Below are 23,120 nucleotides of genomic sequence, written 5' to 3' on the forward strand. Positions count from 1 at the left end.
CACATAAACCCTTAAATTTATATTTTATAACCGTTGCAACGTACGGGACTTTTTGCTATATATATATATAATAATCTCTCCCTAATAATAATAAAGCATGGGTTGACTCCGTGGGTTCACCGCCACAATACGCTTTTTCTCATGGCATAATACGCTTTTACAATTTATATAGACAAAATTATAATATAAATGAGGTGGTACAAATTCCGAAAATTACCCACGGGCGAGCGTGTGGGCTTCTAGATTGAGCGCTTGGTCAACGCCGAGGTCGTCTGGCATGATGCAGGGACCGACGATGGTCGGCATCGAAGCGGACGGTGCTGGAGATGGTGCTCGAACTCTCTTGAAGCTTCCATCCCTCTTTAATTTCTTCGAGGAGTCCAGGTAAAGGTGATCATGTATGTCCTCCCCGACGTGGAATCAAACCCGGGATCAAATTCGTTTCTCAAATAGAGAGATCGGATTGAGAAAGAGGATAAAATCGAGGTCAAACCGAGAGAGGCCACGAAGGAGCGCTGGCGGAGAGCCAAGATCATCGCCTTAGGCGGGCGAGCAGTCGGGAGCCAGGGCACGGGGATCCGCATCGAAGATGCCACGACCTGACGATGCGGCGGCGCCGAGCAAGGACTCGGCGGCAAATTCCTCCTCGGCGGCTCGATCTTCTACCAGCTGCGCCCCAACTAGGCCCACGGCATCCGACACCAAGTTCAAGATTAAGATTTCATCCTTTCCTCTGCTTTCCCTGCTTCTATTCTTCTCTTTTCTCAGTGTAAGACAATAAGTTTTGGGGGAACCAGCACAACCCTCTAGGGGTGGCTTATCTCATTATATATAATGGATGTGTTACAATACGTACAATAGTACAGAAGCTATACATAGTCTAACACCCTCCCTCAATCTTAGCCACTTTCTAAAGAACTGAGAAGGGTAAGATTGCGCCTACAAGCCTCAAACTGTGGCAGAGGTAAAGGCTTAGTGAAGATGTCTGCAAATTGATCCTTAGATGAGATAAACTTGATCTGGAGTTGCTTCTGTGATACACGTTCCCGTACAAAGTGATAGTCAACTTCAATGTGTTTCGTTCGGGCATGAAATACTGGATTTGCAGAAAGGTATGTAGCACCGATGTTATCACACCAAAGAATAGGAGGTTGTGGTTGAGACAAACCCAACTCCTGAAGCAAAGACTGCACCCAAATAATCTCTGCAGTAGCATTAGCCACAGCCTTGTACTCAGCTTCAGTACTGCTACGTGACACAGTAGCCTGTTTCCGAGCACTCCAGGCGATCAAATTAGGGCCAAAGAATACTGCATAACCCCCCGTGGATCGCCTGTCATCTGGGCTACCAGCCCAATCTGCATCAGAGAAGGCCGAAAGGACCCGAGAGGAAGTCGGCCGAATATGCATACCAAATGTCAGGGTGAACTGAACATAACGAAGAATGCGTTTAACAGCAGCCCAATGAGTATCTCTGGGAGCCTGAAGATACTGACAAACCCTGTTAACAGCATAAGAGATATCTGGTCTCGTGATCGTCAAGTACTGAAGTCCACCAACAATGCTCCTGTACTCTGTGGCATCCGCAGGAGACAAAAGCTCACCATCAACAGCTGTTATCTTGTCGGTAGACGACATGGGTGTGGTGGTCGGTTTGCACTTCAGCATGCCCGCTCTTTGTAACAACTCCAAGGAGTACTTCTTCTGCGTAAGGACAAGACCAGTAGCACGAGAAGTGACCTCAACTCCAAGAAAGTAGTGAAGCTTCCCAAGATCTTTGACCGCAAAATCAGCACCAAGAGAGCAGACAAGAGCATCAGCAGCATACTGAGAAGAGCTGACAAGGATAATATCATCGACATATACCAAAAGATACATAGTGACTTCTGGCTTCTGTAGAAGAAATAATGAAGTGTCAGCAGTGGACGGCACAAACCCATGAGCACGAAGGGCAGAGGCAAGGCGGGCATGCCAGGCACGAGGAGCTTGCTTCAAACCATATAGTGCTTTGGAGAGACGACAGATATAGTCAGGACGATCAGGATCAGAGAAACCAGGCGGCTGTTTCATATAAACCTCTTCCTCCAAAAATCCATGTAGAAAAGCATTCTGCACATCAAGTTGACGAAGTGACCAACCACGAGAAACAGCAATGGAGAGAAGAAGCCGAATAGTGGTAGGCTTGACGACAGGACTGAAGGTGTCCTCATAGTCAAGACCATGGCGCTGCCGAAAACCGCGAGCAACAAGTCGCGCTTTGTAACGCTCAATAGATCCATCCGAATGCTTCTTCACTTTGAATACCCATTTTGAGTCAATAACATTTACCCGTGGTGGTGGAGGAACGAGAGTCCATGTCTTGTTACGAAGGAGAGCATGAAACTCCTGCTCCATAGCCTCTCGCCAATGTGGAATGCGCAGGGCAGCCTGATATGAGCGAGGCTCAGAAGATGGATCCGCAACAGCAGCAGCCAAACAAGCAGCCAACCAAGCAACCGTACCATCCTTACGTTCCTTAGGTTTGAAAATGCCACTGCGACTGCGTGTATGTGGTCGGGACACAGGAACCACCGAGGTCGACGGAGCAGCCTGCAATGGGTTGGAGGACGGTGATGTTGACGAGTCAGCCGGTGACGAGGAGCCAGACACAGTAGCCTCGGGCTCGGTCGGCGAAGAAGGCCGGCCCACCGGCGAAACCGGCAGAGCAGACGAAGCAACTGGCGACGCCGGCGTCACAGACCGGGCCGATGGCGAGCCCGGCATAGTGGGCCATGGCGCGGCCGGTGTCGCGGGCCGATCCGCGGATGAAGGCGACGTGAGGACGGCGTCGCGGACCCGAGCTGCAGGCGAAGACGGCGTGACGGGCCGAGCCGCGGGCGAAGACGGCGTGACAGGCCGAGCCGCTGAAGACTCGGTGGCCGCTGGCGAAGAGGGCCGAGCCGCCGGAGACTCGGCGGTCGCTGGCGTAGCGGACCGAGCAGTGGAGATGCTCGGCGCGATGGGCTCTTCGGGTGACCATGCATGGGCACGCGAATCGATGCCATGCAACATAGGGCGATCGACGTGCCCATCAGGAGGCGGCGATGATGATGGTGAATCCTCCAACAGCTCCAAACGAGCCCCACGTCCGGTTCCTGCACCATGGTTAGGTAACAGCAAAGGAGAGTATGCAACATCATCAAATTGGTCAGAAGCAACAGAGGATGAATGCAGAGATGGAGTGGATACATGAAGTTTGGCAAAGGGAAAAACATGCTCATCAAACACGACGTCCCGAGATATATAGACACGATTAGTGGGAACATGAAGACATTTGTAACCTTTATGAAGAGAGCTATAGCCAAGAAAAACACACTTCTTAGAACGAAACTCAAGCTTGCGCTTATTATATGGACGAAGATGCGGCCAGCAAGCACACCCAAATACCTTGAAAAAGGTATAATCAGGTTGTTCATTAAGGAGAACCTCAATGGGAGTCTTCATGTTTAAAACACGAGTGGGAGTACGGTTGATGAGAAAGCATGCAGTGGTGAAAGCATCACTCCAAAATCGAAACGGAACAGATGCATGGGCCAAAAGAGTAAGACCAGCTTCAACAATATGACGAAGCTTACGTTCGACTGAACCATTCTGCTGATGTGTATGTGGACATGCTAAACGATGAGCTATCCCAAGCGACTGAAAGAAGGAGTTGAGGTTGCGATACTCGCCCCCCCCCCAGTCCGACTGGACATGAACAATTTTGTGCTTGAGAAGACGTTCAACATGTTTTTGAAACTGAACAAAAATATCAAACACATCAGATTTGCGTTTAATAAGGTAAAGCCAGGTAAAGCGACTATAAGCATCAACGAAACTGATATAGTAATTATGACCACTGACAGAAGTCTGAGCAGGACCCCATACATCTGAAAACACAAGTTCTAAAGGATGTTTCACCTCACGACTGGACTCCGAAAAAGGAAGTTGATGACTCTTCCCCTGCTGACAAGCATCACACACTGCTACATCTTTATTACTAGACAAACTAGGAAGCTCATGACGACGCAAAATATGACGGACAATAGGTGTGGCCGGGTGACCAAGACGAGCATGCCACTGTGACGGAGAGACCCGAACTCCACTGAAAACACGGGCGACGCCAGGATGCTCCAGACGGTAGAGGCCCTGGCACAACCGCCCACTAAGAAGAATGTCCCTCGTGCCCCGATCCTTAATAAAAAGATCAAAAGGGTGAAATTCACAAAGCACATTATTATCACGTGTGAGTTTAGGAACTGAAAGAAGATTACGGGTCACAGATGGAACTCGAAGAACATTGCGAAGCTGAAGACTCCTATTGGCATGTCTAGTGAGAAGAGATGCTTGACCAATATGAGAGATGTGCATACCTGCTCCATTGGCGGTGTGGATCTTGTCGGAGCCATGATAGGGTTCACGAGTGTGAAGCTTCCCCATCTCGCTGGTCAGATGCTCTGTCGCCCCAGAGTCCATGTACCAGTGTGGATCGATGGAGTAGGACTGAGTGTGTCCCTGTTGCTTCTGCGGCGCGGGACGATCAGCCATGGCGACCTGACGGGCATTGTTGCGTGTATCTTTGCCGTCATTGCCAAGACCAAGGAAGCTTCGCTGGAAGCGCTTATGACACTTGGAGGCCCAGTGCCCATCGCGGCCACAAAGCTGGCACACACGTGGACCGCCAGCCCCCGGTAAGGTCGCAGTAGGTGGGGGGCCGAGGCGGGCGACGGTGGCAGCCCCAAGGGAGACCGGGGTGATGAAGAAGAGCGGCCACCCTTGGTGGCGGCGTTGGCCGAGAGGGAGCCAGTGCCCCTGGAGCGGCGTGTCTCGACCCGTTGCTCAGTGAGAAGGAGCCGAGAGAAAACCTCGTGTGCCAGCATGGGTGTCGAGTTGCCCCGCTCGTTGATGATCTCGACTAAGGCATCATACTCCTCATCAAGACCATTGACAATAAACGAGTTGAACTCGGAGTCGGTGAGGGGCTGTCCAATGGAGGCCAATGTGTCGGCGAGGCCCTTGACCTTGTTGTAGAACTCAGTGGCAGTGGAGTCAAGCTTCTGACACTCTCCAAGCTGACGACGGAGTGCAGAGACACGAGCCTGGGACTGCGCTGCAAAGGTTCGCTCAAGGATGGTCCAGGCCTCATGAGACGTCTTCGCGAAGACAACAAGTCCGGCAACTACCGGCGAGAGCGACCCCTAGATGGAGGAGAGGTTCGCCTGGTCCTGCCCCGTCCAGACGCGATGGGCCGGATTGTAGACCGGACCGTGCACGCTGTCTACCAGTGCGGGTGGGCAGGGAAGCGATCCGTCGACGTAGCCTAGCAGGTAGTGACTCCCCAAGAGCGGGAGAACCTGCGCACGCCAGAAGATGTAGTTGTCGGCGGAGAGCTTGATGGTGATGAGATGACCGAAGTGAAACGGCGGCGGCGAAGACGATCCCATCGAGGGGGCTGCCTGGGGTGCAAACACCATGGAGGCAGCCGGAGGCACCGAAGCCGATGCGGGAGGAGGCGGGACCGCAGCCAGGGCGGACGCCGCAAAGCTCGCGGCCGGGTCAGACGTCGCAAGACCCGCGGCCGGGGCGGACGCCGCCAACCCCGCCAGCGGGGCGGTGTGATCCGCTTGCGGCAGGAGCGGCGCGACGACGCCCGCGGAGTCCGCAGCGGACGGCGGCGCCGCGGTGTGGACCACGAGGTCGCGCCCAAGCAAGGGCGCCGGCGGCGTGGAGTAGACGGAGCCGATGCTCCTGGTCCCGATCGGAGCCGGAACGGCGACGGCATCGAGCGGGAGGTTGAGCAGAGCCGCAAGAGAGGCCGGGAGGAACCCCGCAGCAGTGGAACCGGTGGTGGCGGCGCTCGACATGGCGGCGGTGAAGGCGGCGGCGGCTGCGGCTACGGCGGCGGTGCGGGTATTAGGGTTTGAAAGCGGAAGCGATCGTAACCTAGCGTGATACCATGTAAGACAATAAGTTTTGGGGGAACCAGCGCAACCCTCTAGGGGTGGCTTATTTCATTATATATAATGGATGTGTTACAATACGTACAATAGTACAGAAGCTATACATAGTCTAACACTCAGCCTTTCTCTGTAATCTCCCTCCATGGATCTTCCCTCTCACCTACCAAGAGCAGCCAGCAACTCAACTCAATTTCAGATTGACAAAAACGATGAACTCAGAGCAGGTAGGGCAGCGGAGAGCCGTCGAGAGGAGACTCCATGCGCCGGCTAGGAGTGATCCCGATAGCCACCAAGTTCGCACCGCTCGCCTTACGAGTTTTTTTCCTGAGCTTCAGCGCACAGGCGCGCGAAGACGTGGCTGACGAGGCGACAAGCCTTGCGGTCAGGCTCCTGATGGAGGATGGAAGGAGAAGACGGCAAGGTAGGGGTGCTCGCCGCAAAATAATCCTGTACGATCGGATCGTACGTGCGACCCGGCCGCAAGAGGAGGCTGTCAGGTGGGCCACCCCCACGACGAGCTCTCTCACAAACGGGTCGTACAGGATTCGCCTCTGCTCGCCGGGGACTGGGAGGAGCAGTGCTGTCGGCCCAGCGGAGGTGGCATCTGGCGGGCGACAGCCAGTGCACGACGGTGGCATCAAGCAGCTGGGTGCATGCGCGATGGTGGGAGCCAGCGCTTGCGACAGCAACAACCAGGTTACGTGGCAGCATGGCAGCCAACGCGTGCGGTGGCCGTGATTTAGGCGGGCCGGCGGATTAGGTGTCGTGGTGATGTTGCCTGCGTGTTATGCATAGGCTGGAACGGCCAGCCGGCACGCTCTATGTGCGTGATACTGTCGACGGCTTCTAGCGAGCCAATCTTTCGTGTGTTTTGGTCATGAGCATGACCGTGATGATGCCAGTGCTTTTCTCCTACATTGGTTTCTGTTTCTGATGCATTTTTTTTGCAGCTTTGATGATTGGTTTTCATACACTTACATAACTTGTAGTTGGTGCCTTCATAATTCAAAGGGAAGCTAATGTAGTGTTTGGTTCATGCGCATGCCAGAAGGCTTCACTATGGCTACAGATTTTCTTTTGAAAGACTGAATTTAGTGTTCAAGGCAAACGCAATACTATATATGGCTACGATACGTATCTCTCGAAATAAGCTTTTACCCTATTTTATAAATAAAGTAACCAGCTATTATATATATACGTACGAAACATCAAGTAAACAAACTTCACTTATGCATGTCACTAATTTTTCAGATACTAATTACTGAATTTCCCCTCTGATGTTATTGCACCCAATTTTTTTGTAGTATGTAAAATTTGTCAGAGCTTGCCGCTTAAGCACTTCCACCCATGGAGAATTAAGGATAAACAACATATATGTGAACTCAAAATTATGTGTAAGCTTCAAGTCCGCGAAGACAAGGGGGCAAACATCCACACTTGAGATCTTTTATCGCTACCACATCTGCACAACCAGATTCAATCTTGTGTTCTACACATTGGGTTCATTTTGTAAAAGGGTCCGAGGATTTTCTTTCTCCCGTTGCAATGCACGGGCATTTGTGCTAGTCTATCCCTAATAATAAAGCACGGATTGACTCCGTGGGTTCACCGTCACAATACGCTTTCTTCTCATGAATTTACGCTTTCAGTTTTTTTTCTGTAACACATCTATATTTATTTACCATATCCAAAGTGGAACTAATCTATCTGTATATATCCCGGCTGCGTTGTTGTTTTCCCCCGCCGATCCGGAGCCCCTTGCTGCCCCGCCGCCTTCGTGCTCGGCCTCGCCACCGGCTGCCGCGCCGCCGGACCTCCACGCCTCGCACCTCTCTCCCTGCTCTCCCTCTTCTCCGTTTCCTTCCCCTCTGTTTCTCTCTCACACACAAGGACTGCCTCTCACTTCTTCTACAGGAGCAACCATGGCCAACGACTAACGCCGCCTCGCCCGGATCAGGCCGGAATCGACCTCCTGCAGCCGGATCCGCGCCATCCCGACCTCGCCGGCCTTCCTCCCCGTCTTCATCGCGATCCATCATCGGGCTCGAAGACAATCCCATTATGTAGCAGCAACCGCTGCCGCCGCCAGCAGCAGCAGCAGCAACAGGCGCGGCCGAGATCGGCGGAGACGGGGGAGCATGCACGCGCTCCCCGACTCACCCCATCTGCGCGCACATTCGCCATCGCAGGCGCCGGCGGCTACCGCGCCCCGAAGGTGCTGGACACATGGCAGCCCACGCTGAAGGCGGACGTCTACTCCCTGGGAGTGCTCCTACTGGAGCTCCTTACCTGCAAGTCCCCGACACACGCATCCATGCAGGACGATGTCGGCGGCGCGCTCGACCTGCCGTACGTCGTTGGTATAGTCGGTGGTGCGCGAGGAGTGGATGGCTGAGGTGTTTGACGTGGAGCTCGTGCGGCTGGGCGCCATCACCGATGAGGAGATGGCTGCGCTGCTGCAGGCACCCGTAGAGCTATGGGCATAGAGGCAGCAACTCGAAACTCCATGGTTTGCACACAGCAGCACAACGCCACGGTCTACATGCGGCATGACCAACTCCACTCAGATTAAAATTATGTAGCTGTATATGATCCTCCCTTTTGTTCAGGTTTCCATGATTTTTTCAGTTGAATTCAGTTGCAGATTCATTCAACGCATCTCCATTACCACACACAGAAAGGCTCTGATTTTTATTTTTCTTCAGTTTAGTTCAGATTTTCATTATTCCAATTTTGATTTTGGTTCAGTTTTGGTCAGGTTTTCATTGTTTTTCAGTTGAATTCAGTTGCAGATTCATCCAACTCATCTCCATTGCCATGCATAGAAAGGCTTAGATTTGATTTTGGGTCAGTTTAGTTCAGATTTTCATTATTTTTCAGCTGGGTTCAGTTTCACATTCATCCAACTCATCTGTGAACACAATGATCAAGTGTCTCTCTGGTTGGTGAGGTAACCTGGGCAGTACTGTTTGAGATCGTTGGTGAGGGACTACTACGGCGAGCTCGGCCAGAGCAAAGATGATGGCAGAGTGAGATCAAGAACAGGAATTGAATGGTAAGGCTCAGTACTATTGGGCTTGGCATTATTTTTCCAGCGAATTGTGAGTTTCTCTGAGATGAATTAAGTGCACCAAATATATGCATCTAAATTATTGTAATCTTTATTGTTATCCATTAGACTAAAAATTGATGTTCAAAACTGTCTTCCGAGAATAGTTTTAGTTGGTACAAGTTTCAGGCACCAAATACACAAGAATTATACTCCCTCTGTATCATAATAGATGTCGTTCTAGGAGCTCAACTCATTATGGTACAGAGGGAGTTTTTGCTAAATGAGAGGCATAAGCATGATCAGTTAAGCTAATTCAGTTTTATGCTTAGAAACTAAATCACCTTCCACTCATTATTAGTGGTAATGGTTGTCTCCGTGTTTTTGTGTTATCAAATATGTGCCTAGGCCTCTATGTTAACCAATTCCAAAAGCATGCGTGAAAAAAATCTTGCTTGGACTTTTGAAGTTGTTCCCAGTGGAATGCTGGTTATAGATGCGACGCGCCGAGCTCCCGCAGCTGCAGCAGAGGAGCCGGAACTTGCAGCAACATCTACGACACCCTCCCAACGACTTGCAGGTAGGCCATGTCGTACACGATGGCCCGACGACAACCACCAGGTATGCCCCTCTGCTCCTTGCCCTTCACGCTGGAATCAACAAGGCCACATAATCTTCAGTGTTTCACAATTATGGTCTGCTTCATGTTCTCTGATCAGGTTGTAATATGATAATTATTTATATGTAGAAATATTGAGTTTTTTAGGGAATGTTGATGATTTCTGCCGGAGATTATATTTCTACTTAATCATCAAACAAGGTGTTCGCTGGACGCAAGTATAACCTATCAAGTAAGGTGTTCGTGCGGTAGGTTACATCTTACACATTTTTTTTCTGGTGAACTGTTATCTACTCGAGGATAAATTATGGCTAACATGCATTTAATTATACTGTTGTCTGAAGGTGTATTCAAATGGCAATACAAGTTATGGCTACAATGCTGCCAACGGCTACTACGACGTCTTTATGGCTTCTGGAATATTGAACAACAGGTTAGTGAAACAACAGTGAAAGGTTTCCTAAGATAATCCTATATCTCTAGAACTAAAAACCAATTAATAATGTTGAATGGCATTACTAACTCTATATTTTGTTTGTCCTACACAAATTTAGTACCTTCTGAGGTGTTGCCCAGAGCATGCTGTTGAACATGGAGGGTTAGAGCTAAGAAATACTTGCAGGCTACCAATGTATTAATGGTTAGGCATTTTTGGATTTATCATGTTTACATGTTTACCAGGGTAACCATAGAGGCTTCATTGCATCATACCCGAAACTGAGATCTTTGGGACGGTGCCAGGTGCTACTAGACCAGTAGATACAATTAATGATTATCTGTCCAGGCGGCTCTCACATCATCCTGTGCTAGCTCCTCGACTTGGACAATAACAATTGTTTATCAAGTCTACTGAGCCATCGCCATGTGATTGTTAGTAAATCAAGCATTCTTTTCAAGAATATTGTTCCAAGTACATGAGAATAATGTCCCGGGTTCAAGAAAATAGTAATTATCCATGTCAATTTTTAAAATATAAGATGCGTCTTTGGATAATAATTGCTCAAGGTAGCTGAATAAAACTTGCAATCACCATAACTCAGTCTCGATGTACAACTTTTAGATGGATTTAATAGTTTGTTACTTATTGGAGTAGCCATTCTCACTTACACAGTAGAAAGTAAGTGGAATGTGAAATCAACTGTTAAATCTGCTTTGTGTGCTTCTACTAAAGATGGAAAGTGAGAGATATTGCTACCTTGGTTCCATACAAGGCTTATTAGTCGGCTTGAACCCCTTCTTTTTCTTGCTAATTTGGACAGAACTCTCCAAACTCTTCAAACGCTCATAAATCCTCCTCTCTCATCCGAGGACTGCAAGGAATCTTCGGTTATTATACCCTAACCTCCCTATGTAATTCTTGGGTTCTCTATGCTAGGTGTGCGTCCTGTTGGTGCTGCTGCATGGATCACGAGGGAGGATGATCCAGAGTTCCTGTGGTGGAGGGGTGGAATTGCTCTAGCGGGAGAAGGGCAGATGTGTCTTGCATTACTGTTGGGACGTCGCAGGCGTGTCTCACATCGTAGCCATGGTGGGGTTGTTTACACACAATTGGCGGTCCTGCCTAAGACTTGGAGGCTACATATGGGCGAGTGAGATTTTTTTTCTTCCCGTTGCAATGCACGGGCATCTGTGCTAGTCTATCCCTAATAATAAAGCACGGATTGACTCCGTGGGTTCACCGTCACAATACGCTTTCTTTCTGTAAATTTACGCTTTCAGTTTAAATTTAAGACATATACACGAGGTGGTACTAATATTGCCATCGATATAAATTCGATAAATTACGTTTTTCTACCGTCATGGGCTTTGCCCCACATGGGCCGAGATTGTGAGCAACGACAGCGCAGCGCAAAAATTAGTTGATTTTCATGGGGATCGAACTCATGACCTGTTGTTTTCATCTCAACGTACAAAACCGACGGCCTAATGCCATGCATGTGTTAGGTTATGAATTTCTTATTTGTTTTCCTATCGTTATGGGCTTTGCCCTACATGGGCCTAGATTGTGAGCAACAACTTTGCCCTTGCATATGGGCCGAGATTGTAGAGGAGCGCAGCGCAAAAATTAGTTGATTTATTTTTAAATTATTAGTTGATTTTCATGGGGAGCGAACCCATGACCTGCTGTTTCATCTCAACGTGCACAACCGACTAGGCTAAAGCCGTGAATGTGTTAGGTTATGAATTTATTGAAAAATAAGCATAGCTGCCCCGAGAATCTAAGAAATAAATGATTATCGGCAATTAGAAAGACAAGAAAGGAAGAAATAACGCCAAGAAAAAAAGGCAAATGAAGAAGTTGACTCCACGGGAAGGCAATGATTTAATTAGTGCAACTTGATTGCTTTCCTACTTAAAAGTGGAGATGCAGATCTAAAAAAAAGCAACATGCCCGCGGGGATAATTATTGTCGCTGATTGCCTTCCTACTTAAAAAGCGGGCATATATATGCATGTCATAAAATTAATTAGTAGGAAATCCAACATTAAATTATTTTATTTTATACTTGAACTTTCTGTTATTAATCTGATTTTTAGATAAAATCAAGATTTCTAATTGTACAATTTTGAACAAAAGTTTCTAAGTTCCATAGTTTTCTTCCTCGGTTCCTAATTTTAGCTAATTTTCTTTTTTTCCTTTTAGTGAAACTCTGGCAGACACGACGACAATTACATTATGTTTACACTATCACAAGAACAATCATTAGAGAGGAAAGTAACCTTTTTTGGCGGGGTGAGAAACCATATTTGTGACTTTTTAAGATATGGAGGGAACTGGATTTTTTTCAATTTTTTTTTACCTTCCTCTATCGATATAGATATATAATTTGTCACAGTTGCGCAGAAGAAGGGGGGATTTGTCAAAGTTTACTAGAAGAAGGTGCGCGTCGAGCAAGTTGGTGAAATGAACAAAATCGAACAATTCTCGCTAAATTTGAATCCACACCAAAAGTTACTCCCATTGCAGCGCACGGGCATCTGTGCTACAAAGATGACATATAAAGATGTAGGAAAATGACCGATGACCTTTTCTCTTTTTGTATGTATAGGTGATACCAAGCAATTGACTGAATTCATGTTGGAAGTCAACTTCTGTTAGGTAACTACATCTCAATCTTTTTGGAGCAATGAGTGTGCACAAATTGATGTAATACAATTTTATCTAGGTGGATATATTGCAGTTTTATCTACAGTTATAGGAATTTACTTACCTCTGTGGTTTTGATAAAAGATCAGGATGTGTATATTATAAACATGGTCAACCTAGCTGGAAATTTTTCACAAATGGGTATTATATGGTTGACTTAGTTGGAATTTTTTTAACAAAATTTCTATGAAATTCATATAGGTATTGTGATTGAGTTTGTCAGTAGAATAATGTCAATCTTTATTACCCCGTTGCAACGCACGGGTGTATGTGCTAGTCTCTCCCTAATAATAAAGCACGGATTGACTCCGTGGGTTCACCGTCACAATACGCTTTCTTCATATAAATTTACGCTTTCAGTTTAAATTTAAAACATATACGCAAGGTGGTACTAAAGCATTGATAGATTTCGCTCGCATCGTTTGGCATCAAGAAAACGAACGAAACAACCCATCCAGAAAAGGCCAAGCGAAGAAACAGCCCATATCAACCGGGGAGCCTCTCCACCGTCATGTTCCACGTGGGCACGCAGTTGAACTAGTACTTGACGCTGGTGGACGCTGAGAAGTCGAAGTAGGCCCGCTTGCCGAGGAGCACTGCCGAGAGGTCCAGTGGCGCGTCGAGCAAGGCCACGCCGTGCCTGGTCCCGTTCTTGGCGACGTACGCCCGCGCGCGCCGTGATGCACCGTCGTAGTTGACCCAGACCATGTAGAAGCCGTCGTTGACCGTGGTGTCAATGGGAGCGAGCTGGATGTCGAAGGGCGTGAGCGAGGCAGCGTGGGTGGAGCGGACGCCGTTCACGTCGAGGCTGACGTGGTTGTCATCGAGGTCGTAGGGCTGCTTCACTGTGTCCAGCTCCACAGCCGCGAACCCGTTGGCGGGGTTGCTGTCCATGGACCCGTTGGTGAGGCCCAGGTACCCGTCGTGGCTGCCGGGGGGCAGGCCGCCGCCGCCGCCGTTGCTGGACGCGACGACGAACGCGAGGCCTTCGCCCTTGCTTGTCGCGTTGGTGCGGTAGAGGTTGATCCGGAACACAGTGGAGAAGGAGGCGACGTACCTGCCGCCGGCGGGTTCAGAGGCCCACAAGACGAACAGGGAGGAGAGGAAGACGTTGCCGGTCTGGTTGACAAGGAAGTTGTCGGGCCCGCTGGCGCTGTTGCTGTCTGGGGTGAGTTGCTGGCGAAGGTCAGGTTGGCGGGAAGCAGCACCAGCACCATGACCACCAGGAGTCACCGTTGCAAACGCCGCCAGGAGCCCAGGACATCTCGCTAGACGCCGGGGAGGAGGACTCCGGAAAGGCTCCCGGTGCTTCCTCTCGCTGGAGGCAAAGCCAGGCAGCTGTCGGCCTTCTGTTTCACTCTCTGCTGCATCTTGTTCTGGCTGGCGATGGTCGTCATCGGTGTGACTGTGCTCACCGTGTACCTCATCTACCGCTCGCAGCCGCCGAAGCTCCGGTGACGGATGCGTCCCTGAACACCGGGTACGTGGACGAGCTGACCGTCCCCGGCGGCCCGGCCCACGGCCTCACGCTCAACACCGACACTCACCGCCCTGGTCGCCATCACACAGCTAGTATCGATCAACGATTCGTTGGTTATCCTGGTTGCGAAAGTTTGATCAGCCCTTCCACTATCGTGCATCCATAGAATAGTCCCACCTCGCTTCATTAGGTCGAATCAGTCCAGTTTATATACATGTTGCTTAGCAAATCAACAAGCAAGCTTGGAAATCAAACAAGTAGATGGCAAAAAGAGGGATTGGTGTGTCCAGGGGGCAAAGGTCAACGGGGGGAGGCCGGATGTGTGCCGCGGCAGCGAGCGAGCAGGGGGCAAAGGTCAACGGAGCCCTGAGGGGGGGAGACAAGTTTGATCAGCGGGGTCGGCTCGACGGACGGACGGAGCAAGATGGAGAGGGAGGCGTGCGGGGGAGAGAGAAGTTGAGCAGCAGGGACGGCTCGACGGACGGCAGTGCTAACCGGCTACATGAAGCAGAGCAAAGTGGCGTCGGATGGATTTTTGCAGCCTCTCGCTAGCTGAGCAGAGCTAACATACTGCTGCTGTGGGATTTTTGCTCCTAATTAAACCTCGACGCACGCATGGCCTATGGCCGATCCGAACATCACATACATGTATGTCATGGCTGATCTGAAACAGAAAAAACCTGGTCGTCATTCCAATAATCAATCATGGAGCACGCATCAAATTAGCCTCATTAAGTCTCACACGTTGGTAGCTCACCTGAAACGGTGTCCAGAAAAAAGGTTTACCAGAGACGAACCCTGAATTGCATTGGAATAATTTCTAAATATTGGTTTGTTCTTATCATTTTGTTCAAAACAGTGATTTCACTTTTTTGACTCATCATTTTGTGTTGTTCGACTGTCTTGGATCGGCTTGCTTCTAATCGATACCTTAATAAACACACCAGCTACAACGCTTTCAGATACAGTATGTGAGACCAACTGATTTTATTTTATTCATTTGTTGGAGACGTACTTTAAGGCTAGAGGGACATCAAGCTCGGAGACAACGACTCTGATGCTTGAAGTGTATGGAGGCTGCCTTTATAGGACCAAAACTACCGTGGATGCTTTTATTAAATTAGGCCATGTTGACATCGTAGCCCTTTTAGTTTCAATTGCATTTTAAAAGTCCTCATCTCATTTTAGTATATAATTTCAAAGTTTTATTTATCTCTACTGTGAGTCTTGAAAACGTGTTCATTTAGTAGGAGGATGAATCCATGCGGGGATAATAGTTTTTCACCAGTTTGCAACGGGCATATTTTAATTGTACAATTTTGAACAAAATATTGTAACTTCCACAATTTTCTTCTTCGGTTCCGGATTTTAGCTCATTGTTCATGTTTTTCCTTTTTAGTAGAGATCATGGAGCACGCATTCCAATAATCTGGTCGTCATTCCAATAATCAATCATGGAGCACGCATCAAATTAGCCTCATCAAGTCTCACACGTTGGTAGCTCACCTGAAGCGGTGTCCAGAAAAAAGGTTTACCAGAGACGAACCCTGAATTGCATTGGAATAATTTCTTAAATATTGGTTTGTTCTTATCATTTTGTTCAAAACAGTGATTTCACTTTTTTGACTCATCATTTTGTGTTGTTCGACCGTCTTGGATCAGCTTGCTTCTAATCGATACCTTAATAAACACACCAGCTACAACGCTTTCAGATACAGTATGTGAGACCAACTGATTTTATTTTATTCATTTGTTGGAGACGTACTTTAAGGCTAGAGGGACATCAAGCTCAGAGACAACGACTCTGATGCTTGAAGTGTATGGAGGCTGCCTTTATAGGACCAAAACTACCGTGGATGCTTTTATTAAATTAGGCCATGTTGACATCGTAGCCCTTTTAGTTTCAATTGCATTTTAAAAGTCTTCATCTTATTTTAGTATATAACTAGCAAAAAGGCCCGTGCGTTGCAACGGGAGGAAAATAGACATTTTTGGCCTTTTTGCTAGTATTTCCCTCGTAATATGGAATACTCGGCAGGGGGCTAATCATCACAGAAAAGCATAACTCGAGGCCCCTAGCAGACTTGCATGTACTACTAAATATGCAATACTCGGCAGGGGACTAACCCTCACAGTTCGCTACTAATGCTGATAATATGTATCATGTCCTACAACTTTTGAATCGCCAAGGTCCTTAAGCTAGCACAAATGCCCATCCTTGCAACGGGAGAAACAAACTCAAGCCCTTTTCTGCACCGACTTCTAACTCCTCATGCGTTGCAACAACCGTCACATTCACTTCATGTGGTTCAACATAAATCATGTCTTTACATATCATGTGGTGCATTTCCTTATTTATCGCACACAATAATAATTCTTAATGAAAATTATTTTAAGGTATGAGGCTCCTTACTGAACATAAGCTACACACACTTCATTGTCGCCAATGAGCTTGGGCATTTTTCAGGTAGTAAACTATGTCGTCATGTTCTTCGACCATGGCCATCGAATCATAGTACAAAAAATGAACCAACAAGAGTAAAATTATTGTTGTAATCATCAAGTATAAAAGAGAGCAAAAATTAATATTCATGAAGTTCAGTCCCATTGGATGGAAATCAATCAGTTGTTAACTTTACATTCACACTTCAGGCAAAAAACCTGACTTCCACACTGCACTAAATAATTCATAATTCATATAAAATTATAAACATGGAGATTGAAAACTGATTTATATATACCACGGGAAGTTGAAAACAACATTATCAAGAGGTGGAGTACAACATTAGCCTTGCCCATTTATTAATGGGCATCTCTCCCATTAGATAGAACACGAAATTTATTTCTTCTTCTAATTCCTTTCTTTCTGCCGAATTTATTTGCTCTTTTAGTTTCAAATCTGAGTTCCCAACTGTTCATAATAGCGGATTATTTCTTCTTTTAATTATTTTAAATCCGTGCCGAGTCTTCGCATGCAACGCGGAGTTCTTGTTCCAGCCTTCCCAATTTAATGACAATGAACCCACCATGTCACCAGCCCATGGGAGAAAAAAAATTAACATTCTTCGCTGCAAAGCCAAACGCTAATTATCATTAATCAAGCTGGACACGTAGAGAATAAGTTTGATGATGAAAAAATGATGGATCAATTAACAATATGATTCTTTAGGGCGCTAGTTCGAAACTTGGGACGTGAATCCTAGTCAACTAATCAGATGGACAATCTTATTCTTAAATTACCATAGTGATAAATGAAGGAAATATGCCCTAGAGGCAATAATAAAGTTATTATTTATTTCCTTATATCATGATAAAAGTTTATTATTCATGCTAGAATTGTATTAACCGGAAACATAATACATGTGTGAATACATAGACAAACAGAGTGTCACTAGTATGCCTCTACTTGACTAGCTTGTTAATCAAAGATGGTTATGTTTCCTAACCATGGACAAAGAGTTGTTATTTGATTAACGGGATCACATCATTAGTTGAATGATCTGATTGACATGACCCATTCCATTAGCTTAGCACCCGATCGTTTAGTATGTTGCTATTGCTTTCTTCATGACTTATACATGTTCCTATGACTATGAGATTATGCAACTCCCGTTTGCCAGAGGAACACTTTGTGTGTTACCAAACGTCACAATGTAACTGGGTGATTATAAAGGAGCTCTACAGGTGTCTCCAAAGGTACATGTTGGGATGGCGTATTTCGAGATTAGGATTTGTCACTCCGATTGTCGGAGAGGTATCTCTGGGCCCTCTCGGTAATGCACATCACTTAAGCCTTGCAAGCATTGCAACTAATGAGTTAGTTGCGGGATGATGTATTACAGAACGAGTAAAGAGACTTGCCGGTAACGAGATTGAACTAGGTATGGGATACCGACGATCGAATCTCGGGCAAATAACATACTGATGACAAAGGGAACAACGTATGTTGTTATGCGGTCTGACCAATAAAAGATCTTCGTAGAATATGTAGGAGCCAATATGAGCATCCAGGTTCCGCTATTGGTTATTGACCGAAGACGTGTCTCGGTCATGTCTACATTGTTCTCGAACCCGTAGGGTCCGCACGCTTAAGGTTACGATGACAGTTATATTATGAGTTTATGCATTTTGATGTACCGAATATTGTTCGGAGTCCCGGATGTGATCATGGACATGACGAGGAGTCTCGAAATGGTCGAGACATAAAGATTGATATATTGGAAGCCTATGTTTGGATATCGGAAGTGTTCTGGGTGAAATCGGGATTTTACCGGAGTACCGGGAGGTTACCGGAACCCCCCGGGAGGTATATGGGCCTTAGTGGGCCTTAGTGGAAGAGAGGAGAGGTGGCCAGAGATGGGCCGCGCACCCCTCCCCCCCTTGGTCCGAATTGGACAAGGAGAGGGGGCCGGCCCCCCTTCCTCCTCTCTCTCCTCTTCCCCCCCCCCCCCCTCCACGAATCCTATTCCAACTAGGAAAGGGGGGAGTCCCACTCCCAAAGGGAGTAGGACTCCTCCTGGCGTGCCTCTCCTGGCCGGCCGGCCCCCCTCCCTTGAACCTTTATATACGGAGGCAGGGGCACCCCCTAGAGACACAAGTTGATCCACGTGATCATATTCTTAGCCGTGTGTGGTGCCCCCTTCCACCATAGTCCTCGATAATATTGTAGCGGTGCTTAGGCGAAGCCCTGCGATAGTAGTACATCAAGATCGTCATCACGCCGTCGTGCTGACGGAACTCTTCCCCGACACTTTGCTAGATCGGAGTCCGAGGATCGTCATCGAGCTGAACGTGTGCTAGAACTCGGAGGTGCCGTAGTTTCGGTGCTTGATCGGTCGGGCCGTGAAGACGTACGACTACATCAACCAAGTTAACGCTTCCGTTGTCGATCTACAAGGGTACGTAGATCACACTCTCCCCCTCTCATTGCTATGCATCACCGTGATCTTGCGTGTGCGTAGGAAATTTTTTGACATTACTACGAAACCCTACAGTGGCATCCGAACCTAGGTTTTATTTGTTGATGTTATATGCACGAGTAGAACACAAGTGAGTTGTGGGCGATATAAGTCATATTGCTTACCAGCATGTCATACTTTGGTTCGGCGGTATTGTTGGACGAAGCGGCCCGGACCGACATTACGCGTACGCTTACGCGAGACCGGTTCTCCCGACGTGCTTTGCACATAGGTGGCTTGCGGGTGACAGTTTCTCCAACTTTAGTTGAACCAAGTGTGGCTACGCCCGTTCCTTGTGAAGGTTAAAACAACATCAACTTGACAAACTATCGTTGTGGTTTTGATGCGTAGGTAAGATTGGTTCTTGCTTAAGCCCGTAGCAGCCACGTAAAACATGCAACAACAAAGTAGAGGACGTCTAACTTGTTTTTGCAGGGCATGTTGTGATGTAATATGGTCAAGACATGATGCTAAATTTTATTGTATGAGATGATCATGTTTTGTAACCGAGTTATCGGCAACTGGCAGGAGCCATATGGTTGTCGCTTTATTGTATGCAATGCAATCGCGCTGTAATGCTTTACTTTATCACTAAGCGGCAGCGATAGTCGTGGAAGCATAAGATTGGCGAGACGACAACGATGCTACGATGGAGATCAAGGTGTCGCGCCGGTGACGATGGTGATCATGACGGTGCTTCGGAGATGGAGATCATAAGCACAAGATGATGATGGCCATATCATATCACTTATATTGATTGCATGTGATGTTTATCTTTTATGCATCTTATCTTGCTTTGATTGACGGTAGCATTATAAGATGATCTCTCACTAAATTATCAAGAAGTGTTCTCCCTGAGTATGCACCGTTGTGAAAGTTCTTCGTGCTGAGACACCACGTGATGATCGGGTATGATAGGCTCTACGTTCAAATACAACGGGTACAAAACAGTTGCACACGCGAAATACTCAGGTTATACTTGACGAGCCAAGCATATACAGATATGGCCTCGGAACATAGACTGAAAGGTCGAGCGTGAATCATATAGTAGATATGATCAACATAGTGATGTTCACCAATGAAACTACTCCATCTCACGTGATGATCGGACATGGTTTAGTTGATTTGGATCACGTAATCACTTAGAGGATTAGAGGGATGTCTATCTAAGTGGGAGTTCTTTAAGTAATATGATTAATTGAACCTAAATTTATCATGAACTTAGTACCTGATAGTATCTTGCTTGTTTATGTATGATTGTAGATAAATGGCCCGTGCTGTTGTTCCGTTGAATTTTAATGCGTTCCTTGAGAAAGCAAAGTTGAAAGATGATGGTAGCAATTACACGGACTGGGTCCGTAACTTGAGGATTATCCTCATTGCTGCACAGAAGAATTACGTCCTGGAAGCACCGCTGGGTGCCAGGCCTGCTGCTGGAGCAACACCAGATGTTGTGAACGTCTGGCAGAGCAAAGCTGATGACTACTCGATAGTTCAGTGTGCCATGCTTTACGGCTTAGAACCGGGACTTCAACGACGTTTTGAACGTCATGGAGCATATGAGATGTTCCAGGAGTTGAAGTTAATATTTCAAGCAAATGCCCGGATTGAGAGATATGAAGTCTCCAATAAGTTCTATAGCTGCAAGATGGAGGAGAACAGTTCTGTCAGTGAGCATATACTCAAAATGTCTGGGTATAATAATCACTTGATTCAAATGGGAGTTAATCTTACAGATGATTGCGTCATTGACAGAATTCTCCAATCACTGCCACCAAGTTACAAGAGCTTCGTGATGAACTATAATATGCAAGGGATGAATAAGACTATTCCCGAGCTCTTCGCAATGCTGAAAGCTGCGGAGGTAGAAATCAAAAAGGAGCATCAAGTGTTGATGGTCAACAAGACCACTAGTTTCAAGAAAAAGGGCAAAGGGAAGAAGAAAGGAAACTTCAAGAAGAACAGCAAGCAAGTTGCTACTCAAGAGAAGAAATCCAAGTCTGGACCTAAGCCTGAAACTGAGTGCTTCTACTGCAAGCAGACTGGTCACTGGAAGCGGAACTGCCCCAAGTATTTGGCGGATAAGAAGGATGGCAAGGTGAACAAAGGTATATGTGATATACATGTTATTGATGTGTACCTTACTAATGCTTGCAGTAGCACCTGGGTATTTGATACTGGTTCTATTGCTAATATTTACAACTCGAAACAGGGACTACGGATTAAGCGAAGATTGGCTAAGGATGAGGTGACGATGCGTGTGGGAAACGGTTCCAAAGTCGATGTGATCGCAGTCGGCACACTACCTCTATATCTACCTTCGGGATTAATATTAGACCTAAATAATTATTATTTGGTGCCAGCGTTAAGCATGAACATTATATCTGGATCTTGTTTGATGCGAGACGGTTATTCATTTAAATCAGAGAATAATGGTTGTTCTATTTATATGAGTAATATCTTTTATGGTCATGCACCCCTGAAGAGTGGTCTATTCTTATTGAATCTCGATAGTAGTAACACACATATTCATAATGTTGAAGCCAAAAGATGCAGAGTTGATAATGATAGTGCAACCTATTTGTGGCACTGCCGTTTAGGTCATATCGGTGTAAAGCACATGAAGAAACTCCATACTGATGGACTTTTGGAACCACTTGATTATGAATCACTTGGTACTTGCGAACCGTGCCTCATGGGCAAGATGACTAAAACGCCGTTCTCCGGTACTATGGAGAGAGCAACATATTTGTTGGAAATCATACATACAGATGTATATGGTCCGATGAATATTGAGGCTCGTGGCAGATATCGTTATTTTGTCACCTTCACAGATGACTTAAGCAGATATGGGTATATCTACTTAATGAAACATAAGTCTGAAACGTTTGAAAAGTTCAAAGAATTTCAGAGTGAAGTTGAAAATCATCGTAACAAGAAAATAAAGTTTCTACGATCTGATCGTGGAGGAGAATATTTGAGTTACGAGTTTGGTGTACATTTGAAACAATGCGGAATAGTTTCGCAAGTCACGCCACCCGGAACACCACAGCGTAATGGTGTGTCCGAACGTCGTAATCGTACTTTACTAGATATGGTGCGATCTATGATGTCTCTTACTGATTTACCGCTATCGTTTTGGGGTTATGCTTTGGAGACGGCCGCATTCACGTTAAATAGGGCACCATCAAAATCCGTTGAGACGACGCCTTATGAACTATGGTTTGGCAAGAAACCAAAGTTGTCGTTTCTGAAAGTTTGGGGCTGCGATGCTTATGTGAAAAAGCTTCAACCTGATAAGCTCGAACCCAAATTGGAGAAATGTGTCTTCATAGGATATCCAAAGGAGACTATTGGATACACCTTCTATCACAGATCCGAAGGCAAGACTTTTGTTGCTAAGTTCGGAAACTTTCTGAAGAAGGAGTTTCTCTCGAAAGAAGTGAGTGGGAGGAAAGTAGAACTTGACGAGGTAACTGTACCTGCTCCCTTATTGGAAAGTAGTGCATCACAGAAAACTGTTTCTGTGACACCTACACCAATTAGTGAGGAAGCTAATGATAATGATCATGAAACTTCAGAACAAGATACTACTGAACCTCGTAGATCAACCAGAGTGAGATCCGCACCAGAGTGGTATGGTAATCCTGTTCTAGAAGTCATGCTACTAGATCATGATGAACCTACGAACTATGAAGAAGCGATGGTGAGCCTAGATTCCGCAAAATGGCTTGAAGCCATGAAATCTGAGATGGGATCCATGTATGAGAACAAAGTATGGACTTTGGTTGACTTGCCCAATGATCGGCAAGCAATTGAGAATAAATGGATCTTCAAGAAGAAGACTGACGCCGACGGTAATATTACCGTCTACAAAGCTCGACTTGTCG

At 46.7% G+C, this 23,120-nt stretch overlaps 1 pseudogene; it reads left to right on the plus strand.

Moving 5' to 3' along the window:
* Positions 1-295: 295 nt before the first annotated feature.
* Positions 296-10,865, plus strand: LOC123083818 (uncharacterized; annotated as a pseudogene).
* Positions 10,866-23,120: the final 12,255 nt, after the last annotated feature.

Source organism: Triticum aestivum, chromosome 4A (assembly GCF_018294505.1).
Source record: "Triticum aestivum cultivar Chinese Spring chromosome 4A, IWGSC CS RefSeq v2.1, whole genome shotgun sequence".
Taxonomy (NCBI): domain Eukaryota; kingdom Viridiplantae; phylum Streptophyta; class Magnoliopsida; order Poales; family Poaceae; genus Triticum; species Triticum aestivum.